General features: G+C 53.4%; 1 long non-coding RNA gene across 1 annotated transcript; it reads left to right on the top strand.

Annotated features, from left to right (window-relative positions):
- The first annotated feature begins 884 nt into the window (after nt 1-884).
- Nucleotides 885-3,325, top strand: LOC124519648 (uncharacterized). The gene is made up of 3 exons (XR_006964160.1): nt 885-1,004; nt 1,884-2,179; nt 2,459-3,325. It is a non-coding gene; the product is annotated as an uncharacterized LOC124519648 (long non-coding RNA).
- Nucleotides 3,326-20,683: the final 17,358 nt, after the last annotated feature.

Raw genomic sequence — 20,683 nt, 5'->3', positions numbered from 1 at the left:
GACAAATGACCACAATTTCAGTGGCTTAAAACAACACGCATCTACTCTTTACCGTTCTAGAGGCCAGAAGAGTCTGAAATCCGCTTCCCACGGCTAAAGTCAAGGTGTTGGGAGGGCTGGCTCTTTCTGGAGACTCTAGGGAAGAATCTGTTCCCTGTCTTTTCTAGCTTCTGGAGACCACCTGCATTTCATGGCTTGTGATGGCGCGGTGACCTCCAGAAGCTAGAAAAGGCAAGAAAACAATAGCTTCTGTTGTCCCGCCTCCTACTTCCTCCCTTGACCTTCCTGCCTCCTCTTCTAAGGACCTTTGTGATTACATTAGGGACACCTGTATATTCCAGACTCTTAATTTAATCACACCTGCAAGGACACCACCCCCACCCCCTCCCCCCCACCCACCCCCCAATTTTTTTTTTCCATATAAGAGAACATCCACGGGGGCCAGGGATTAAGACATGAATATCTTTGTGAGTCATTGTTTAGCCTCACACTCCATGCATTCTCTGAATTCTCCCTCATCATAACTCCTTTTACAGATAAGAAAATCATCAAGGCTCAGAGAGGTGAAGTCACTTGTCCAAGGTCATCCAGCACATGAGTTTATTCACCCGTTGCCTGCCAAGGAATTCCGGAAAGGCTTCCTGAAGGAGGTGACCTGTGAGCTGAGATCTGAAGAGTGATTTTCCCCGGTGTGTTTTAGTCAGGGGAGGGCATGGGGCCTCTCAGAAGACAGCAGGGAACTGAACAGGGGTCACTGTCAGCAAAGCCAGTGCCCGAGAGACTTCTGCTGAGAACTGCTTCGTCATCCTTAGCCAGATGCGGTAAGAGGGCCAGGAGGGAGGGGGCCACCGTGCAACAGACTCCCAGTAAAGACGCTGTTGGTACAAGTCTCAAACTTGCAGCTTGAATGTGGAATCCAGGGTGCTGGGTTTGTTTGGACTGGAGAGGAGAGCAAAGTGTTTGAAAATCTGGAGTTGAGTACCTTTAAGGAATCTAAGTTCTTGGTGAGTTGAAATACCTGTTTTGTTTTTTTCTTTTTAAGTTTATTTATTTATTTTGAGAGAAAGAGAGAGCAAGAGCAGGGGAGGGGCAGAGAGAGAGAATCCCAAGTAGGCTCTGCCACGGTCAGTGCAGAGCCCGACGTGGGGCTCGAACCCACGAATCATGAGATCATGACCTGAGCTGAAATCAAGAGTCAGATGCTCAACTGACTGAGCCACCCAGTCACCCCTGAGATACCGTTAAGGAATATAAATTCTACTTCTTGTTCTATACCCTCTTTTAAATCCCCAGATGCATTTGAATTTGGATACCCTCCCTCTTCCCAGGGGTCTTAAGACCTAGTTCTGCCTCTGTGTGGCCTTGGCCTTGGGCTACCCTTAGTTTTGTCACAGGTTGAAAGGAGACAAAGACCTCTACCTAGGGGAGGGAGAAAGACCCTTGTGGGCTGGAGGACAGGAAAAGGGGAAGGATCTTTCTCAAGATTGGCTCGAGCATCCCGAGCGAATAGCCTTATTTATCATTTGCTCACTCAACAGAATACAAAGCGAGGCTTTCACCAAGCCTCAGCCTCGTTGGGTAGACACCCCCATTCAAATAGCCCCCTGGTTCACACAAGGAAGCTGAGGCCAGGGAGGGGAAGTACCTAGAGCAAGAAAGTACAGAGCGGGATTCGGGGGTGTCCAAGTGCCCTGCTGGAGCTCAACCGCACGGCCAGTCTCCTGTCTTAGGGCCAAAGCACCTGGGGGCTCAAGGCAGAATTTAGCATGTGCAGCAGCCTCCCATTCATAAGTACATAGCCAGCATTTACTGAGCACTTACTACGTGCCAGGCCCTGTGCATTTTGGTCTGTGAGGTGGAGACTCACTGTCTGCATTTTGCAGATGAGAAACCAGAGGCCCAGAGAGGGGAGAGAACATTCCCAGAATTGGTCAGCTCAGTGCTTGTAGCTGTCGACTTAGTCCGGGCATTCTTCAGGCCACTGAATTCCATCCTGTTCTGAAACACTTCATGTTCGGGGTTTTCCTTGTTGAGATGGGGCTGACCCAGCCAGATGGAGCCTCGATTTGTCAGCCACGGGGCACGAGCCCCCAGGAGTTCTCCAATATCCTTCTCACCAACTTTGTGAGATTCTACAGCTTTGGTTAAGATTTGAAGATTTCCTTCACCATCAACTTGTGTAAGTGAAACTGATGGAAAAGATGCCCACGGCAGGGGCCGGGGGAGAGGTGGCGCTAAACAGCGGGGGTGGGGGCTAAGTTTGTAAGCCGTCAGGACAGTGGCAAATCTGGTCACGTTTTAACAGTTTTTACTTCCAGTGCAGATAACAAACGCTCAGCTGCGGGGGACCCCCATCACCTGGATTAGCTGGGTCAGCCCAGGAACGGTTGCATCGAGAATTATAGGAGGGGGGGGATAAAATTCCATCTTGTCTCAGCCATTATGGGTCTCTTTCCAGAACCTTGTCTTTTGGTGGTAATAACACATCTACTTCTGGGATGCAGAGATGGTCATACGACTCAGATTTAGCCAACCAAAATGCCCTATTTGCCTGGCCACCGTAACTGGTTCAGGAAAGGCCACAGAATCCAAGCCCTCTGGGAGTTTTGCTGGAAGCATTGAGCTATGCCAGGCCCTCCAGGAGTTGTTAAGCCAGTTGGCTGTGGGCCTGGGAATAAAGCCAATATGGAGAGAAGCTGTCTGGAGATACACCCAGAGATACCACCTGGGCGCCTGGATCCAGCTATGCCTGAAGCTCAGAAACTCCTGGACTTGAAGTTTCACAAACCGATAAATTTGCCCGTTTGCATAAATTAGTGTGAGCTGATCTTCTGTTACTTGTCTCAGAGAGAACCGAAGCCGCTTTACCTGGAGAAGAATAATCAGGAATGTGAGAATGAGAGCAGGGCCACTATCTCCAAAGAGCCGAAGGGTGGCCCTGGCCTTGTATACAGATTGTGTGTTTCCAGTGGGCAGGAGGATCTGGAGCGGGATGTTGGCTCTACGAAGAAGAACTTTCCCACAGTTAGAGCTGTTCAAAGAGGACCCCGCGCCACCTGGAGGGAGAGGGTGACTTCCTGTCTCTGGGGGTACGCAAACAGAAGCAGGATGTGATGAAAGGGCCTGAGGCTGGCTAGAACAGCAATCCTGTAATTGACTATGACTCCATACCTCAGACCAGCTTCAGTGGAGAGCTGGAGAATACCATTTGCTCGCCATTTTTCATCGTAAAATATTTCAAGGGGCACCCGAGTGAGTCAGTCGGTTAAGCGTCCGACTTCGGCTCAGGTCGTGATCTCGCGGTTTGTGGGTTCGAGCCCCGCGTCTGGCTCTGTGCTGACAGCTCGGGGCCTGGAGCCTCCTTCGGATTCTGTGTCTCCCTCTCACTCTGCCCTTCCCCTGCTCGTGCTCTGTCTCTCTTTGTCTATCAAACATAAATAAAGTAATAAAAAAAATTTAAAAAGATTTCAAATATTCAAGAAGATAAGACAGTAATTCAGCGATCGCCCCTGAATCCATTCTTGTCAGCTCAAGAAATAAAACTTTGCCAATGCAGCCTTGCTCCTGATGGCAGACTCCCACCCCCACCCCCACTGTCCCCTTGCTGGTCTTTAAGCTTTTATTACATACGCACAGGCCCAAGGGACATGTAGTTCACGGGTCTCTCTTAAATCGAGGGGTGGGACTTGCCATACTTTTGGGCCCTGCAGAATTTTTTGTGATTGCCAGTGGTGAAAATAAAAGCACTTAGCCACTAAGAAAACATATATTTTCCTTCTTTCTTTCTTTTTTAATAATAGAGAAGTATTACAAAAGCAGTCCCCAAACAGTTTTTCATCTTGTGTTTATAAAAGCAACTCCATGGGGCGCCTGGGTGGCGCAGTCGGTTAAGCGTCCGACTTCAGCCAGGTCACGATCTCGCGGTCCGTGAGTTCGAGCCCCGCGTCAGGCTCTGGGCTGATGGCTCGGAGCCTGGAGCCTGTTTCCGGTTCTGTGTCTCCTTCTCTCGCTGCCCCTCCCCCGTTCATGCTCTGTCTCTCTCTGTCCCAAAAATAAATAAACGTTGAAAAAAAAAAAAAAAAAAAAATTTAAAAAAAAAAAAAAAAAAAAAAAAAAAAAAAAAAAAAAAAAAAAATAAAAGCAACTCCATGACCCCCTCTCCACCTCCGGCGCCCCCCCCTTCCCGCCGCCTCCCCTGTTCTGCTGTTCGGGCTCCCTCACCCTCAGAGCTGTGGGGGCTGAGCCGGAGATAAGGTAGATCAAGGGCTCTGCTCATGCCCCGGGGTGTGGTAAGTGCTCAGTTACAGCACTAGTTGGAACTGTCATGCTTGTTAGGGAACTGCTCCCCACCCCCAGCCACTCCCCTCAGTGGAGAAACTGTCACCCTCCTCCCTCTGCGCACCCCCTGGTCCCGGTGGTCGTGAAATCCTGACAGTTTCAGCCTTTGGTCGTCCCCCAATGACAGCCTCTGGAACCAGTCTCTTGCCTTCAGTTTTAACCCCCCAACATCCGCCCTCCTTACGGTGGCCCAGACAGTTGTTCCCTTCCAGTGTGTTACTCCCGGGCTTGCCTCCCTCCACCCCGCAACCCACCCCAAGCCTGGCTTGGCCTTTCCGTGTCCTTCCCAGCCCCATCCTTTCCTCCTCCCAGCGTCCCCACCTGCTATTCTCTCTGCACCTTTCTCTTTTTGCTCTGTCCGGGGCTCCCTCCACACCCTTGCAGGCTCAACTCGAGAGTGGGTTCCTCCAGGGTCCGGGCGCCTGGGGGGCTCAGCTGGTTAAGCGTCTGACTTCAGCTCAGGTCATGATGTCACGGTTCGTGGGTTCGAGTCCCGCGTCGGGCTCTGTGCTGTCAGCTCGGAGCCTGGAGCCTGCTTCGGATTCTGTGTTTCCCCCTCTCTCTGCTCCTCCCCAACTTGCGCTCTGTCTCTCTCAAAAACAAATAAACATTAAAAAATAAAAACAAAACAAAACAAAACAAAACAGTGGGCTCCTCCAGAGTGCCCTCCCAGAGCTCCTCGGGTCAAATCAGGCCTTTACTCCTTCAGCCGGGTGCCTGGACGCTTACTGTCCCATGGAATTCTGGGTGATCGCTATTTTTTTATGAGTCTTTCTTGCTCGGGGTGGAGAGTTTCTTGAGGGCAGGAGTGCTGTCCTCTTCAGGGTTTGGCAGATAGTTTTTGCACAGCAATGATTAAAAACAGTACCATTTACTCTTCTAGGCTCTTTGCACCTACCAATTCATTTCAGCCTCATAAGGGCTCAGCAAGGGAAATACTAAATCAGCCCATTTTACAGATGAGGAGGGGAGGCACGGGGAGGTGTGTATGTTGCCTGCGGCTGCCGTAACAAGTCACCACTAACCTAGTGGCTGAAAACAACACAGATTCGTTCTCTTACTGTTCTGGAGGTCAGGAGTCCAGAATCCGTTTCTCTGAGCAGAGCTGGTTCTTTCTGGAGGCTCCAGGGGAGAATCCGTGTCGTTTTCTTTTCAGATTCCAGGGGCTGCCTGCGTTCCTCAGCCTGTGGCCCCTTCCTCAGTCACTGCTGCTTCGGGCTTCTGTTGTCACATCTCCTTCTCCTCTTTGTCACATCTCGGGCTGCCTCTGTCTTAGACGACACTTGTGATGACATTGGGCCCTCCAGATAAGCGATTCCTCTCCCATCTCAAGATCCTTGTCTTCATCACTGCAGACTCTTTTTTGCCATCTGAGGTCACGTGCAAAGCGTTCGGGGTTTGGGGCTGTCTTTGGGGGCCATTATTCAGCCGACACAGAAGTGCCCCCGAGTGGGGTGGGGCATGAGTTACTTGGACCCTGATGAGGCCTTGAGGCCACTGCCAGCAAGACAGGGCACAGCCGTTCCTCCCACCTCCTCCCCGTCCCCACATCCCCGGTGGTCAGCAGGGCCCAGACCAGGGTCTTTGCTGAGAATTCAGTCTTTAGAATGTGCCAGGCAGTGGGTCAAACTGTTCCCATCTGTCATTGAGTCTCTACAACCATCATCCCTCATATACCCATTCTATGGATGTGCAGATTGAGACTTAACCAACAGCGGCTGGTATTTCTTGAGCATCGACTGTCAACCATGGCCACGGCCACACCCTGTGCACCATATTTCACAGGTTCATATGCTCGGGCGGTGCTCACAGGGGCCCTGTAAGGGAGGTACTGTGATCCCCATGATGGTACAGAGAGGAAACTGAGCTTAATGGTACGGCCACTAGTCACAGAACACTGAGGACACTTGACGGACGAGGCTGAGCTGGGCTCCAGAGCTGCAGTCTGGAGGGGAAATGGAGGACCGGCAAGGTCTGGTCTGGGTAGACAGCCCCCAGGTCGCTCCCTGTCAGGTTCACGGAACAGCCATGCTGGAGCCGAAGGGTGTAAAGGCTCTGTCCAGCTGCCAGGCCTCCAGGGGGAGAGAATGCTGGTCCTGGGCTGTGGGGTGGGGGCAAAGAGAAGGTGGTGGGAGGTAAGCAATGGGGGGCTGGGGGTAGGGAGGGCGTGCAAAGTGGGGAGTGGGGGGTACAGAGCCCGGGGGGGGGGGGTGGAGGAGGGAGTGGGGAAGGAGTGGGGAGTGAGGTAGTGAGGGAGGGGGAGGGGGGACTGGGGTGATGGAGGAAGGGGAGGGATTAGGAAGTGGGGAGTGGGGGAGGGGGGAGATGGGAGGTCCGGGAGGGTCGCCATAGTAACGGGAGTCCGTGCTGCTCTAAGGCTGAGCTGCCCCTGGGGAAGGAGATAAAATGTTTTCTATCGATCTTTGTCGGGAGAGTCATCAGTGATAAGCTCCTCCAGCCAAGACGGGGCTAGAGGGGCCTGGCTGGTGGGAGTGCGCATGACGGCTGCACACTCCTCCGCCCGTGGCACCCAGGGTGGTCACCAGGACTGGGGGCGGATCGGGACGGGAGGCTGGGCAGGGAGCCGCATTCATCGGCTCTGGCCCTCTGGCCCCTTGTGCCCAGTGGGACAGTTACACCTGGGCTGGGCGCGCGCGGAGTCAGGGACGGAGAGGACGGGACAGGGGCTGGGGATCTGGCTGATGTGTGGAAGGCTGTGAGGCTGTTCTCTGTGCCCGGAGGTCCAGCCGCAGGGAACTTGTCCTTTCTCTTCCCGGGAACTGGCGTCAGGTTCGTCAGGTGCCCACCTGCGGGATGGGCAGCCACGGCTGGGGAAGGACCCAGTGGCCTGCGCTGGGGACAAACGCTCCAGCCGTCTATGCTGCCGGGGCCGGGGTCAGGGCCATTGTCCAGGGCCTCCGGGGACCGGGAGCGGCTTCCCCGCAGGACGCGTACGTGCCTGTGTGCGCATGCGTGTGGGCGGCCGGGCCTCGCCGCCCCCAAGTGTACAGATATGTGCGGATCACCTGCCCCTGCCAGTCTCCGTGGGTGTCCGCCTGTGTCTTATGTGGTTCCTTCGCTCCACGGGTGTTAGCCCCTGCGATGCCGGGGGCTGGGCTGGGCAGGGGTGCACCGGTGACCCAGGCAGACACAACTCCTTCCTCTTGGGGTCGACTTTTGGGGGTGGAGAGTCAGACAAATAAAACGGAAAAGTAAATAGGGAGACTCTGGATAATTATGTCAGGGACTCGTAGAGGGGGCGGGAGAGTGGGGAAACGGCTTCTTAGTTCTGTAAGGAAGTCGTGGAGAACTAAAGAAGAACATGCTTGGCCCTGCAAATAGCAAGTGCAAAGGCCCTGAGGCAGGAGTGTGCCGGGAAGCTTAGCCCCTGGGGGGCTGGAGTGGGTGCGAGGGCACAGAGGGTCAGGAAAGGTTTGGGTGGCCATAGCGAGGCCTCTGGCTCTGACGCTGAGTGAGTGGGTGATCTCCCTTGAGGTCCCCACAACAATCCTAGGCCGAAGAGAACAGACGTGGGCCGGGAGCAGCAGCATGGATGCCACCAGGCCGCGGCTGCGTGACTCCAGATGGGCATCAACAGGGCCTGGTCAGGGTGTGAGCCGGGACGGTGTGAAGAGTTACGGATCCCAAATATATTTTGAAGGTAAAATTGACAGGATTTGCAGATGTGGGAAGAGAAAGAGAGGCATCCTGGGCACTCCAGAGTTTTGGCCTGAGCCACTGGCGCTGTGTCTCTGTGGGCGTCTGATCATTGCTCTCAGGCCCCGCTGTGTGGGGGCAGGTGTGTGTGTGCACAGCCCTGTCTCATCCCTGCTGTCGCCAGGGCCTGTGGGCTGGGAGCGGACAGGAGAGAGAGGAAACCAGGGAGGGAGGGGCCATGGCAGGTGCTTGAGAAACATTTATGGGTAAAAATGGGCACTTTAGGTCTACCCCTTCTCTGGGGACCACCAGCTGGTGGTGTCTGTCTTGGAGGCCCTGAGAGGGGACACCTCCCCAAGAGCAGAGACACTGGCTCTCACCTTCCACGTCACCTCCTTCCAGAAACCAGAGAGAATCCCACTGTTCCATTCAGCTCTCAGAATGCATTCACTTTCCTTCTCCACTCCCCCGAATCCTGTCCATCCTCCAAGAGCAGCTCAAACTCCGTTTTTTTTTTTAATTTTTTTTAACGTTTATTTATTTTTGAGACAGAGAGAGACAGAGCATGAACAGGGGAGGGGCAGAGAGAGAGGGAGACACAGAATCTGAAGCAGGCTCCAGGCTCTGAGCTGTCAGCACAGAGCCCGACGCGGGGCTCGAACTCAGGGACCGCGAGATCATGACCCGAGCCGAAGTCGGACGCTTAACCGACCAAGCCACCCAGGCGCCCCTCAAACTCTGGTTTTAAGGAGTCTGGTGAGACACCAGCAAGGTGGGTCCTGGAGTCAGCCTGGGGGTAGTTAAGTCTGCCACTTGCTGCTGTGTGACCTGGGGCAAGTCACTTCACCTCTCTGAGCTGACGCTTCTTCCCTGTGTAAGTAGGAGCCAAGAGCTGATAGCACCTGTCCTGTGGGGGTTGTTCAGCTGTTATATCTGTGAGCCTCAGTTTCCCAATCTGTCAAGGAGGGCTGAGGGAAGATAAAAAGAGACACTATCTGTGGTAGTCACTCAGTGCCCAGGTCACGGTACGCCTTTTCCCCACATTCATTCCTTTCTCCTGCGCTGGAACCCAGTCCTGTCTCCCCGTCTCCCCACTCTGCTTCTCTGGAACTCCCCACCCCCAATTCTAGGCGGCTCTCGTTAGGCTGTGACCACAGGCCCACCAGACCCACAACGTTGGTACCACACAGGGTCTCCAAAGGCTGTCGCTGTAAATGGCCCTGCTCGGTTACCCGGCTGGCTTTAGGAGCTGGCCACAGAGCTCCAGCTCAGAGTCCGTGTGGCTCACCGTGGCAGACTGAAAATGGCCCCCAGGGGTGCCTGGGTGGCCCGGTCGGTTGAGCATCCGACTTTGGCTCAAGTCATGAGCTCGAAGTTCATGAGTTCGAGCCCCACGTCGGGCTCTGTGCTGACAGCTCAGAGCCTGGAGCCTGCTTCGCGTTCTGTGTCTCCCTCTCTCTCTGCCCCTCCCTGACTTGCTCTCTTTCTCTCTCTCTCAAAAATAAATAGACATTTAAATTTTTTCTTTTTAAATTGAAAATGGGCCCCCAAACATACCTAAATCCTAAACCCTGGAACTTGTGGCCCAAAAAGGGTCTTTAACAGGTCTGACTTAGTTAAGGACCTTGAGATGGGGAGATCGTCCTGGCTGATCTGGGTGGGCCCTATATGCCATCACCAGCATCCTTCTAAGAGAAGCGACAGACACGGGGGGGGGGGGAGGTGACACATGAAGTCACACACGTTACCACAGAGGCAGAGACTGGAGTGATGCGGCTGGAGCCAAGGAAGGGCACAGCCACCAGAAGCAGGAAGAGGGAAGGGATGAATTTTACCCCCTGGAGCCTCCGGAGGGAGGGTGCCCTGCTGACCCCTGGAAGTCAGCCTCGTGATACTGGTCTCACACTTCTGGCCTCCGGAACTGAGAGAATAAACGTCTGTGCTTTAAGCCACCAAATTTGTGGTAATTTGTTACAGCGGCCACAGGAAACTAATACACGTACATTTTAGGATTTCTCGACTACCGCCCTGAGCCCCCTCCCTGCCCGCTGCTCACCAGAGCTGGGACGTGATCGGGTAGGGTCCGTGGGTAGGCGTTCGCTCACTCCTGCAGGCCAGCGGCGGGGGCCCAGGGGCTGATGGGGGACAGGACAGGTGGGGGGGAGCCCGGACAATGTTGGCGTTCTGTGAGCTGCTGGACCTCAACTCGGGCCTGGGATCCCCAGGGATTCTGGGAGCAGTGGCTGCACTGGACTGCCCTGGCCTGGCCCCGTCTGATCTCTCCACAGCTCCTTTGTGGGTTGGAGTGGAGCTGAGATCCTCCCTGGGGAGGCCACAGGTCCCCTCGAGCCTCCCCAGAGGGCACAGAAAGTCGTCGCCCGTGGATGCAGACGCACGCGGGGAGCGTGGGAGGAAAGAGCCCGCAGCGTAGGGGGTGGCTGCCTGTGTGTCCACGCGCATCTGTGTGTCTGTGGGGGTGGGGCTGGTGCACGTACATATACATGTGGGCCCAGATGCAGCCCTCCCGTACTGGTAGGGAGCAGGTGCATGTGCACGTGATAGAGGCCCAGCTGAAAACCCAGGTGTCCCAGAAAGAGCCTACATAATTTTCTTTCAATCAACTTAAATCCTGTTCTAAGCCCCCATTCTGCTGACTGGTGGAAAATTGCATCTCCGCTATTCTTGGGACTCTTGTTCCCCTCCAGAGTGATGCAAAGGTCCTGGGGCCACACAGCCTGGCTACCACCTCTGGCAGGACTGTGGGTCAGGACAGGTAACCGACACTTCCTGGCTGGCGGAGAGACCAGCAACACTCCCTTAGACAGGAAATGCAAGGAGCCTGCCTGGAATCGGAGCGTGGGGCAGGGGTGGGTAAAAATAGAACAGAACCCAAATTAATATCCGGTATTCATCTAGAACAGTACAGTTGTGCTGCCCCGTAGAGGTGTCGTGGCGTTAGCTACGTGTGGCGATTTGGATTTCTATTAATTAAAATGAAACACAAAAACATTTAATGCAGTGTTCCTCAGTCACATGAGCTACATTTCAAATTTTCAGAAGCTGCGTGTGGTTAGGATGTTCTACAGAACTTGCTACAGAAAGTTCTAGCACTGGCATAAGTTCTACCCTTTTAAAAAAATTGTTTTTTTTTTAAAAATTGAGACAGAGAGACACAGAGCATGAACAGGGGAGGGTCAGAGAGAGGGAGACACAGAATCTGAAACAGCCTCCAGGCTCCGAGCTGTCAGCACAGAGCCCGACGCGGGGCTCGAACTCACGGACCGCGAGATCACGACCTGAGCCGAAGTCGGCCGCTTAACCGACTGAGCCACCCAGGCGCCCCAAGTTCTACCCTTTTGAGAGGAGTAATCTGGCCGTCCTACAGGTGGGGATGCTTGGACTAGACAGGCCACTCACCTCGGGGCCATCCTCTGCATCCCTGGGGGAAGTTGGCTTCCGGAGAACAGTCCTGTCTTTGTTTAGTGGTACAGCACCCCCTGAGCTCAGCTTGTTAAGGAGCTGTGTGGCTCCAAGCCCTGTCTCGGGCCTGATACTTCACTCCTTTGTGACTCAGTTTCCCCAGGCATGAGATGGAGATTGTGACAGCCTCCTGGGGCTGCCATGTGATTTCTGTGAGTTAACATTTGTAAAATGCTCAGGACACCACCAGGTACACAGTAATTTCCAAGCCAGAGTGCATCAGAGTGACCACCAATGCCTCGGGGCCGGGATTTGCTTAGAGTCAGACTCCCAATCTTATTCACGCTTCTAGCACTCACTTGACGAACACGTACTGAGCTGGCTTTGGGGGGGGGGGTGTGCTACAAGTTGTATGATGTAGATCTGGAGCTGTGGGGGCCACCCTGGGGGGAGTGAAAGTTGCTCTGAGAATAAAGTGAATCCAGAGGAAGGTTCTTGTTGATATCTGAGAGCTGGATCCAGCTGTTCCTGAAGCTGGTTTCTTTCTAGTTACGTTTGCCAATAATTTTTTTCCTGTCATTTGTGACTCAAAGACTAATCTTAAGGGGCCATCTCATCTCACCCCTTATTCCCTGATGCCTGATCCTTCTCTATAGCAGCTCTGATAGCTTGAATGCCACTCATGATAGGGGTTTCACTACTTATCAAGCTCCATAAGGGTAGTACCAATTCTTCCACTAGTGAGGGCTGATCATTGATTGCTCCTGTCTGGAAAGGGTGTGTGCAAAAAGATGAGATGAGGGGACAGCCGGGCCGCTCCGGAAGGAGCCCTCCTGGCTCAGATACAGTGCAGGGCGGTGGAAAGAGGACCCTCATGATCTGGCAGACCTGGGCTCCGATTTTAGCGCTGCTGGTGACTCACCGTGTGACCCCGAGCAAGAGACTTTCCCTCTCTGATCCTCAGTTTCACCACCTGGAAAATGGGTTTCCTGGCAGCATTCACGTCAGGACATCGTGAGAAAGGGGGTGGGGTGGGGTGGCAGGAAGCGCGTGCAAGCTTTTGGGCACACGCCTGTGCCAGGCACACAGCAGGCACGCAAGAGTGGGGGCCACATCTTTTCTGTGGACAATGACAGTGCTCCTTCTACACACATCTGAAGGGTCCGCTCTGTGCCGTGAGGGGCCGGCGCTAGGGGTCTACAAGGAGGCCTGGGTCACTCCTGCTCTGGAAAGTATCCACCGCGGCTATGCCGCGCACCCTTCCCCGGGCCGTGGCGTGCAGCCTGAGACACAGGAGCTGTCTGTTGTCATGGCGACGGAGGCCCACTGGAGTCCTGGGCCCGTCAGTCACCTCGGCCTGCTGCTGCGGGCACATCGGCAGGAGGGTGTGGGACGCAGGGTGTACATAATCCGTGCGCCTGTGTGTGCGCGCAAGTGAAATTCCCGAGTGTGCAAGGCAATGCCCCTGTGTGTATGGGCGTATGGAGAGAATTCCCGTGGGCACGGAGGCCACCTGCCTGCACGTGGGAGCGTGAGCAGAATTCCCGCAGGCGTGGGGCTGGGGGTGTCGGTGTTGTGGGTGACTCAGCACGGAGGGGTGGCGTCGGAGTTGTGTGTGGTCTGGGTGTTTGGGGCGTGTATCTCTGGGATGCCGGCCCCAGGGCAGGGTGGGCGGGAGGCTGGCTCGGTGGGGAGGGATGTGGGCTCAGGTGTCCTTTGCTCCGTGTGGCCCTGGTGGGTCACTGTAGCTTTTGGAGCCCCGGAAGCACGGCAAGGTGTGAAGGGCATTCAAACTCGATAGCTCACGGAATCCTCATCGGTAAATGCGTTCATTCAACCCATATTTATTGAGGGCTGATGACGTGTCAGCTTCTGGGGTTACAGCGTGATCAAATTTCCCTCCCTCGGGAGTCCGGAGCCTGGTGGAAGTCGGACAAAGTCCGAGTGAGCAAATAGCAGCACAGCGATGTCAGCAAGACGAGGGTGCCGAGACATGGGGGGTGAATTCTGAGGGTGGCGTGGTCAGGGAGGTGACCTTTGAGCAGAGGCCTGATGGAAGGAGGGACAAAGTCATTGGGAGAGCGTTGCAAGCGGAGGGAACAGCAAATGCAAAGGCCCTGAGGTTGGGCCGAGGTTCGGGTGCCCGTGGAACAGTCGATGTGCTGGAACCACGTGGGCTCCACAGTGAGAAGGCTGTGAGGTAGCAGGAGGTGGACGGAAGGAGAAGAGAGAGTAGACCTGGGCAGGCTGGGGGCTTGGATGCTGGGCCCGAGGATGGGGTTTAGGGCCAAGAAAGCCTGGACAGGTCTTCACGTAGGAAAGGCCCCATACGTCTGGGGACTGGTGTTGAAGATGCATGAAGGGCCCAGGAGGCGGGTGACAGTCCTCCCCTCCTGCACAGAGGGATTCTGCTCTGGCTCTCGTGCGCGCCGGGCTTGGCAAAGCGAACCTAGAACTCTCGCAACCCGACGACATGAAAAGAACCTAATCAACACGAGCGAAAGATGTGACCCTTCTCCAAAGACGTGCAGAAGGTGTGCGAGCACGTGAAGAGAGGCTCCGCGTCCTTGGTCATCTGGGAAATCAAGTTAAAACCTCTATGAGACACCACGCCACCCCCACTAGGATTGCTAAAATGTAAAAATCGGATAATACCAAGTACTGGTGAAAAAATCTGGGACAATGGGAGCTCTCGTACGTTGCTTGCGAGGAGGTAAAATACTGCAGTCACTCCGGGAAACGCTCTGGCAGTTTCTTGTGCAGCTAAATATGCACTTACCATATGACGCAACCCTTTTCACTTCTAGGTGTTTACCCAAGAGAAATGAAAACATATGTCCACACATATGCTCATGGCGGTTTTCTGCGTAATTGCCCCAAACTGAAAACAACCCAAATGTTCATCAGCTGATGAACGGAGAAGCAAAACGTGATACATCCATATGATGAAATATTATTTGGTAATAAAAAAGAGTGAACTCTTGGCATCACCACCGGGTACATGTAAAAAGCAAGGGTGAATCGCAGATGCGTTATGGTGCGTGCACGAAGCCAGATCAAAAGCCTAGGTACTATGATTCGATTTAGGTGACATTCTGGGGGTGTCAAGATTATAGGGACAGAATACTGGTCAGTGGTTGTCCGGGGCTGGGGGTGGGGAAAGGGTTGACCACAAGGGGACATGAGGGAACTTTTCGGGGGGTGAGGGAAGTGTTCAATGTCACAAGAGGGGTTGTGGTCGCACGGTGTTATACATTTGTTGAAACCCATAAAACAGTCTGCTAAAAATGGATATATTTCATGTGTGTAAATTATGCTTCACTATCTCTGGCCGTAAACCATGACCTCTGGTTCTGCTGGCCATAGGGTAGTTTCTCAATAAATATTTGATTGACTGATTTGGAAATGATTCCTGCCGAACATTGAGGTCCCTTGTTCTTTTTTTGTTTTTAATTTTACAACTTTATTTATTTATTTTGAGCAAGAGAGAGCACATGGGAGGGGCAGAGCGAGAGAGGGAGAGAGAGAATCCCAAGCAGGCTCCACACTGTCACAGAGTGGAGTCCCAGGCAGGGCTTGAACTCATGAACTGCGAGATCATGAACTTGAACTGAAATCAAGAGTCGGTTGCTTAACTGACTGAGCCACGCAGGTGTCCCAAGGCCCCTGTTCTTAACAGGTGAGGCAGGAGTGACAAGGATATCAGGATCTTGCCAAGGAGGAGTGTGTGTGTGTGCGTGTGTGTGTGTGTGTGTGTGTAAGAGAAAGAGGGAGGGGAAGGTTTCTGCGGGGACTCCTGGAGACTACTGTGGTCTGTGGCTATCAGGAGCACTCTGGTTCCCCTCCTAGCACCAGGCAAGACAGGATGCACTCCCTCCTTGCTTTGAAGTCAGGGGTGGCAGGTGACCTGCTCTGGCCAATGAAATAGCAGAAGTGAGCCTGTCACTTTTAGGAAGCAACTTCGAGGGCTGGTGTGCAAGTCTTCACTTTCCCTTTTCCCTGACCTGCTGACCCCACGTCAGGACAGAGTCTTGGTCAGCCTGGACCCTGGAGTGACTCTGACATGTGGGGGTCTTCCTGCTCCCCTGGGTCAGACATGCAGCATGGGTGAGAGGAATCCCTTCCTCCCTCCCATCTTTCCTTCCTTCCTGACTTTATTTATTTATTAAAACAATTTTTAAAGTATTTATTTTAGAGAGAGAGAGAGAAAGAGACAGAGTGAGAGCAGGGGAGGGGCAGACACACACACACACACACACACACACACACACACACACACACACACACAGAATCTGAAGCAGGCTCCAGGCTCCGAGCTGTTAGCACAGAGCCTGATGTGGGGCTCAAACTCACAAACTGTGAGATCATGACCTGAGCCGAAGTTGGATGCTTAACCGACTGAGCCACCCAGGCGCCCCCTGACTTTATTTTTTAGAGCAGTTTTAGATTCACAGCAAAATTAGATGGCGAGTACAGAGATTTCCCATGTACCCTTCCCTCCAGCCTCCCCCAGCTTCGGAGTCCCTCACCACAGCAGGGCATTTGTCACAGCTGATGAACCTACATTGACACATTGTTATCACCCACCGTCCACACTTTACCTTATTGGTAAACCTCTTGGTGGTGCAGGTTCCAAGGGTTCTGATCAAGGCACACTGGCATGTATCCACTGTGATGGTATCATACAGAACAGTTTCAGTGCCCCGAAAATCGTCCGCGCTCTCCGTGCTCTGCCGATCACCCTTCCCTCCTCTCCAAGCCCCGGCAACCACGGATCTTTCTGTTGTCTCCGTAGCTTTGCCTTTCCCAGAATGCCATATAGTTGGAATCATGTAGTGTGCAGCCTTTATAGACCGGCTTCTTTTACTTAGTAATATGCATTTAACTTGTCCCCGTGTCTTTTCATGGCTTGAGAGCTCAATTCTGTTTAGAGCTGAATCCTATTCCAGTGGGTGGATGGACCACAGGGTATCCATCTATTTTTTGCTGAAGCACGTTTTGGTTGAGATTATGAAGAAAGCTGCTGTAAATATCTCTGTGCAGGTTTCTGGGAGGGCGTAAGTTTTCCAGTCGTGGGGGTAACGTGGTGGCTGGATTCCATGGTAAGATTGTGTTTTGTTTTGTTAAGAAACTGCCTGTCTTAGCTGGGGCTACCATCACAAAATGCCACAGACTAGGTGGTTTAAACAACAGCGATTTATTTTTTTTTTAATTTAATTTTTTTAATTTTTTTACATTTATTTATTTTTGAGAGAGAGACAGAGCCCAAGTGGGGGAGAGGCAGAGAGAGAGAGGGAGACACAAAATCGGAAGAGGCTCCCGGCTCTGAGCTGTCAGCACAGAGCGCGACACAGGGCTCGAACTCAGGAACCGTGAGATCATGACCCGAGCTGAAGTTGGACGCTCAAACGACTGAGCCACCCAGGCGCCCCAAACAACAGCAATTTATTTTTCAAAGTTCTGGAGATACACCTTCTTCTTGTGACTTAATATGGTAGGGGTGGGGAAGACAGAGAGAGAGAGAGAAAGAGAGAGAGAGAGAGGAGAGAGCTCTAAGCAGTGTCTCTTCTTATAAGGATAGGAATCTACTGAATCATTTAAGGTTATCTCATTTAACCTTAATTTTCTCCATAAAGGCTCTGTCTCCGAATATAGTCACATTGGGGGCCGGTGCTTTCACGTATGAATTTTGCGAGGACACAGATATCCATCCATAACACTGCCAAATGGTTTTTCCGGGGTGGCTGTACCATTTTGCATCCCCACAAGGAGGGAATGACAGTTGCCTCGCTCCACGTCCTTGGCAGCATCTGATGCCTGTGCTGTGGATTATTTATTTACTTGTTTGTTTTTTGTTTATTTAAAGACTTTATTTTTTTAAGTAATCTCTGCCCTCAACGCGGGGCTCGAACACACAATCCCGAGATCAAGAGTCGTGCTCTACCGACCGAGCCAGCCAGGCGCCCCCTCATTCTTTGGACGGTGTCTTTTGTAGAGCAGAAATTTTAAAATGTAACGAGGGCCAACCTAGCGACTCTTTGATGGATCCGGCCTCTAGCGTTGTATCTAAAAAGTCGTTGCTCAACTGTTGTTCTTTTAAGGCTTAAAAACCGCTGAGGTTTTGGGAACGCTTCCTACCACAGCATAACCTTGCTGGTCCTGACGAATGCAACAGTTAACAATAGAATTGTTGCTTGGCCTGCAGAACCAGGCTGCAGAGCTGACCGCCCAGCAGAGCTGCTGGCTCTGTTACCATCTGCACGGTGGGGGATCAAGATCTAGTCCAGGAGCCAAGTCAGGGTGCTGTTGTCACCATAGCAACCTCTCAGTACTCAGAAAGCAGCACCCTGGAGCCTGGGAGGCGGCTGCTGCAAACGCCTTCCTTGCGGGGAGAAGCCCCCCTCTCACTCCCTCCTTCCTGGTCTCGTGGGGCTGGTACATCGAATGACAGCACATCGAGAGTCAATATCCCACCCTAGCTGCAAGGGATCCAGGAACATGGGTTCAGCCTCCCAGCCTCACTGTCCCGAGAGACACAGGAGAAGGAGGTGGGAATGGGTGCGAAGGGCCACTTGACCACGATCAACACAACAGGGGGTGGGAAGGGGGGCACCGCCTTCTTGAGCCTGCGTGACTCAGTTGGTTAAGTGTCCGACTCTTGGTTTTGGCTCAGGAAAAGGAGAGGACAGGAGGCGCACAGACGGAGGCCAGGGGAAGACAGGCAGTGGTGCAGAGATTCAAGGGATGTGTCCACAGGCCAGGGAATGGCGGGAGGCTCCAGGACAACATGAAAAGGGACCGTCCCCTAGAGCCTCTCGGGGGAGCACAGCCGGGCAGCCACCCTGAGTTCAGACTTCGGGGCCTCCAGAACTGTGAGAGAGAACATTTCTGCCATTTGAAGCCCCCCAAGTTTGTGTTACTTTTTTTTTTTTAATGTTACAAACATTCTTTTTAATGTTTACTTACTTTTGAGTGAGAAAGAGACAGAGGGTGAGTAGGGGAGGGGCAGAGAGCGAGGGAGACGCAGAATCTGAAGCAGGTTCCAACCTCTGAGCCGATCAGTAGTGAGTCTAGTGAGTCCGACATGGGGGAGGGGGAGTTGTGAAACTCACAAACTGCGAGATCATGTCTGAGCAGACGCTTTAACAGGCTGAACCCCCCAGGCGCCTCTGTGTTACTTTGTTACAGCAGCAAAGGGAGTAAAAACACCGGACCCCAGCTTTCTTTACCCAGAGGGCTGGGAGCACGGGAGCCCACGCTGGAATGATAGCCCCAGGACAGCCTGGGGGAGGAAACAGGATGTGGAGGGCGCTCCACGGAGGCAGAGAGCGCTGACCCCCCTTTGGGCTTCTACTACCCAACACCTGTCAGCCTGTGCAGAGGGTTCGGTCCAGAGACTTGTGGGGGTGGAATCCGAGGGCTGCGATGGGTTGGGGGGGGATACATGTGGGGCCATTCCTGGGCATTGATGTGTCCTAAAGGGGTTGGTGTGCCCTGGGGTCCGCCCAGCTTGACTTTTCCCAACTTGCTGTGTACAGATGAGCAAGTCACAGCCCGTCAGGCCACTGGGAGGACCCAGTACTATAAGGCTGGACAGGCCTTTGGAAGTCCTGAGGGCAAAGCAGGGGAGGATGAGGAAAAACATCCTGTCACCATGGCGGGATGTAGGGGAAACAGGTATTCTTCCAGAATCCTGGCTTCTAAGGCCTGGGAATTCTTGCAAGGGAAGAGAACACTTCCCTTCCCCGGTCCGAACTGAGGGTTAAGTAGGGTGACCATTTAATCTGGGGGCCAGCAAACTTTGGCCTGCCATCCTGCCCGGATTCAGCCCGCTGCCTGTTTTTGAATAAAGTTTTCTTGGACCAGCCACGCTCACTCCTTTACACGGTATATAGTGGCCTTGGTGCCACGAAACCAGGCCCGGCTGCTGTGGCAGGCACCACGTGGCCTGCAGAACTGGCCCGTGCTGAAGTTTGCCGGCCCCTGCTATAACTGCCCAGCCACACGGGGCCACTTCTGAAGTGAGAGGAGGCTCAGCCATTCTGCGTAAACCGGGCTGTCCCAGAAAAGACCAGGCATGCGGTTGCTGTGGGCCACTCGGGCCCCTAGCTCCCTTTCGGTGATATTCATGGCTCTGGTTGTCAGTGCTGAGGTTAGAGGAAGGGGCTGCGTGGGACCCGCTGGCCCAATGCGCCACAGGGCCCGCCGGGTCTGCCCAGACTGGGACTGAGGCCTTGGGACCTGGGTAGAGCCCCCGGAAGCCCCATTAGGAGGAAGGAAAGAGAAAATGGGGCCTACCAGTGTCTGTGGGCTGGGCACAGGCCTGGTGAGGTCCTGGGTGTTTGACTCTCTCTGCCCCCTTGGCACCATGTTGGTCCTTGAAGGTCAGCCCACTCTACCTGCAAACGAAGTCCCTAGCCCATCACTGTCCCCCATCCTGCTGCCATCACCATCCACAGCCCTCAGGGTTGTGGTGCTTCTGTCCTTCCTGAAAAGTCCACACACAGCGGCCAAAGTGCTTAAAGATTCAAACAGGCCACATCATTGCCCTATACCACACTGCCCCCCCCATTTCCTATCATCTTTTAAAAATTTTTATTTATTTATTTTGAGAGAGAGTGAGCAGGGGAGGGGCGAGAGAGAGCAAGAGAGAAAATCCCAAGCAGGCTCTGCGCTGTCAGCATGGAGCCGAACGTGGGGCTCGATCCCGTGAACCGCGAGATCGTGGCCTGAGCTGAAATCTTGAGCTGAGCTGAGCTGACACTTAACCAAATGAGCCACCCAGGTGTCCCTCTTGTCATCCTTAAAATAAAACCCCCATTTCTCCTGCATGACCCAGCCCTGCCTACTCTCTCACCTCATCAGCCCCCACATTCCCCCTTTCTTCGCTAAGTTCATTGCTGGTTCTGTAAGTTGCTGAGCTTGCTCCTGCCCCAGGCCATTTGCACAGATTGTTTCCTCTGCCTTCCTCTAGGCTGGCTCCTTCTCAGCCTTCACTTTTCAGCTCAGATGCCGTCTTTTCAGAGTGATTTTCCTGACCAGCTTTGCTGAAGGTCTTGGAGTTCTTAACCAAAGTCTTGTTCCGATGGTTTATACTTTAAGTTTTATTTCAAAATTATCCATGCCTACAGCTTAAGGAGTACAATAGTTTTAAAGGTTTATTGGGAACAACAACAGTCTCTCTTCGTTCCCTCAGTTGCCTCCTTCCCCAGAGGAAGCCACTTCTGGAACTTTTTAGCTGGTTCTTTTGCTGTTTATCTCCATGCCT

Source organism: Lynx rufus, unplaced genomic scaffold (genome assembly GCF_022079265.1).
Source record: "Lynx rufus isolate CCGP_SWC_20201006 ecotype Redwood Valley unplaced genomic scaffold, mLynRuf1.p SCAF_28, whole genome shotgun sequence".
In the NCBI taxonomy this organism is placed as follows: domain Eukaryota; kingdom Metazoa; phylum Chordata; class Mammalia; order Carnivora; family Felidae; genus Lynx; species Lynx rufus.
This window is presented reverse-complemented; position numbering and strand designations above follow the sequence as displayed.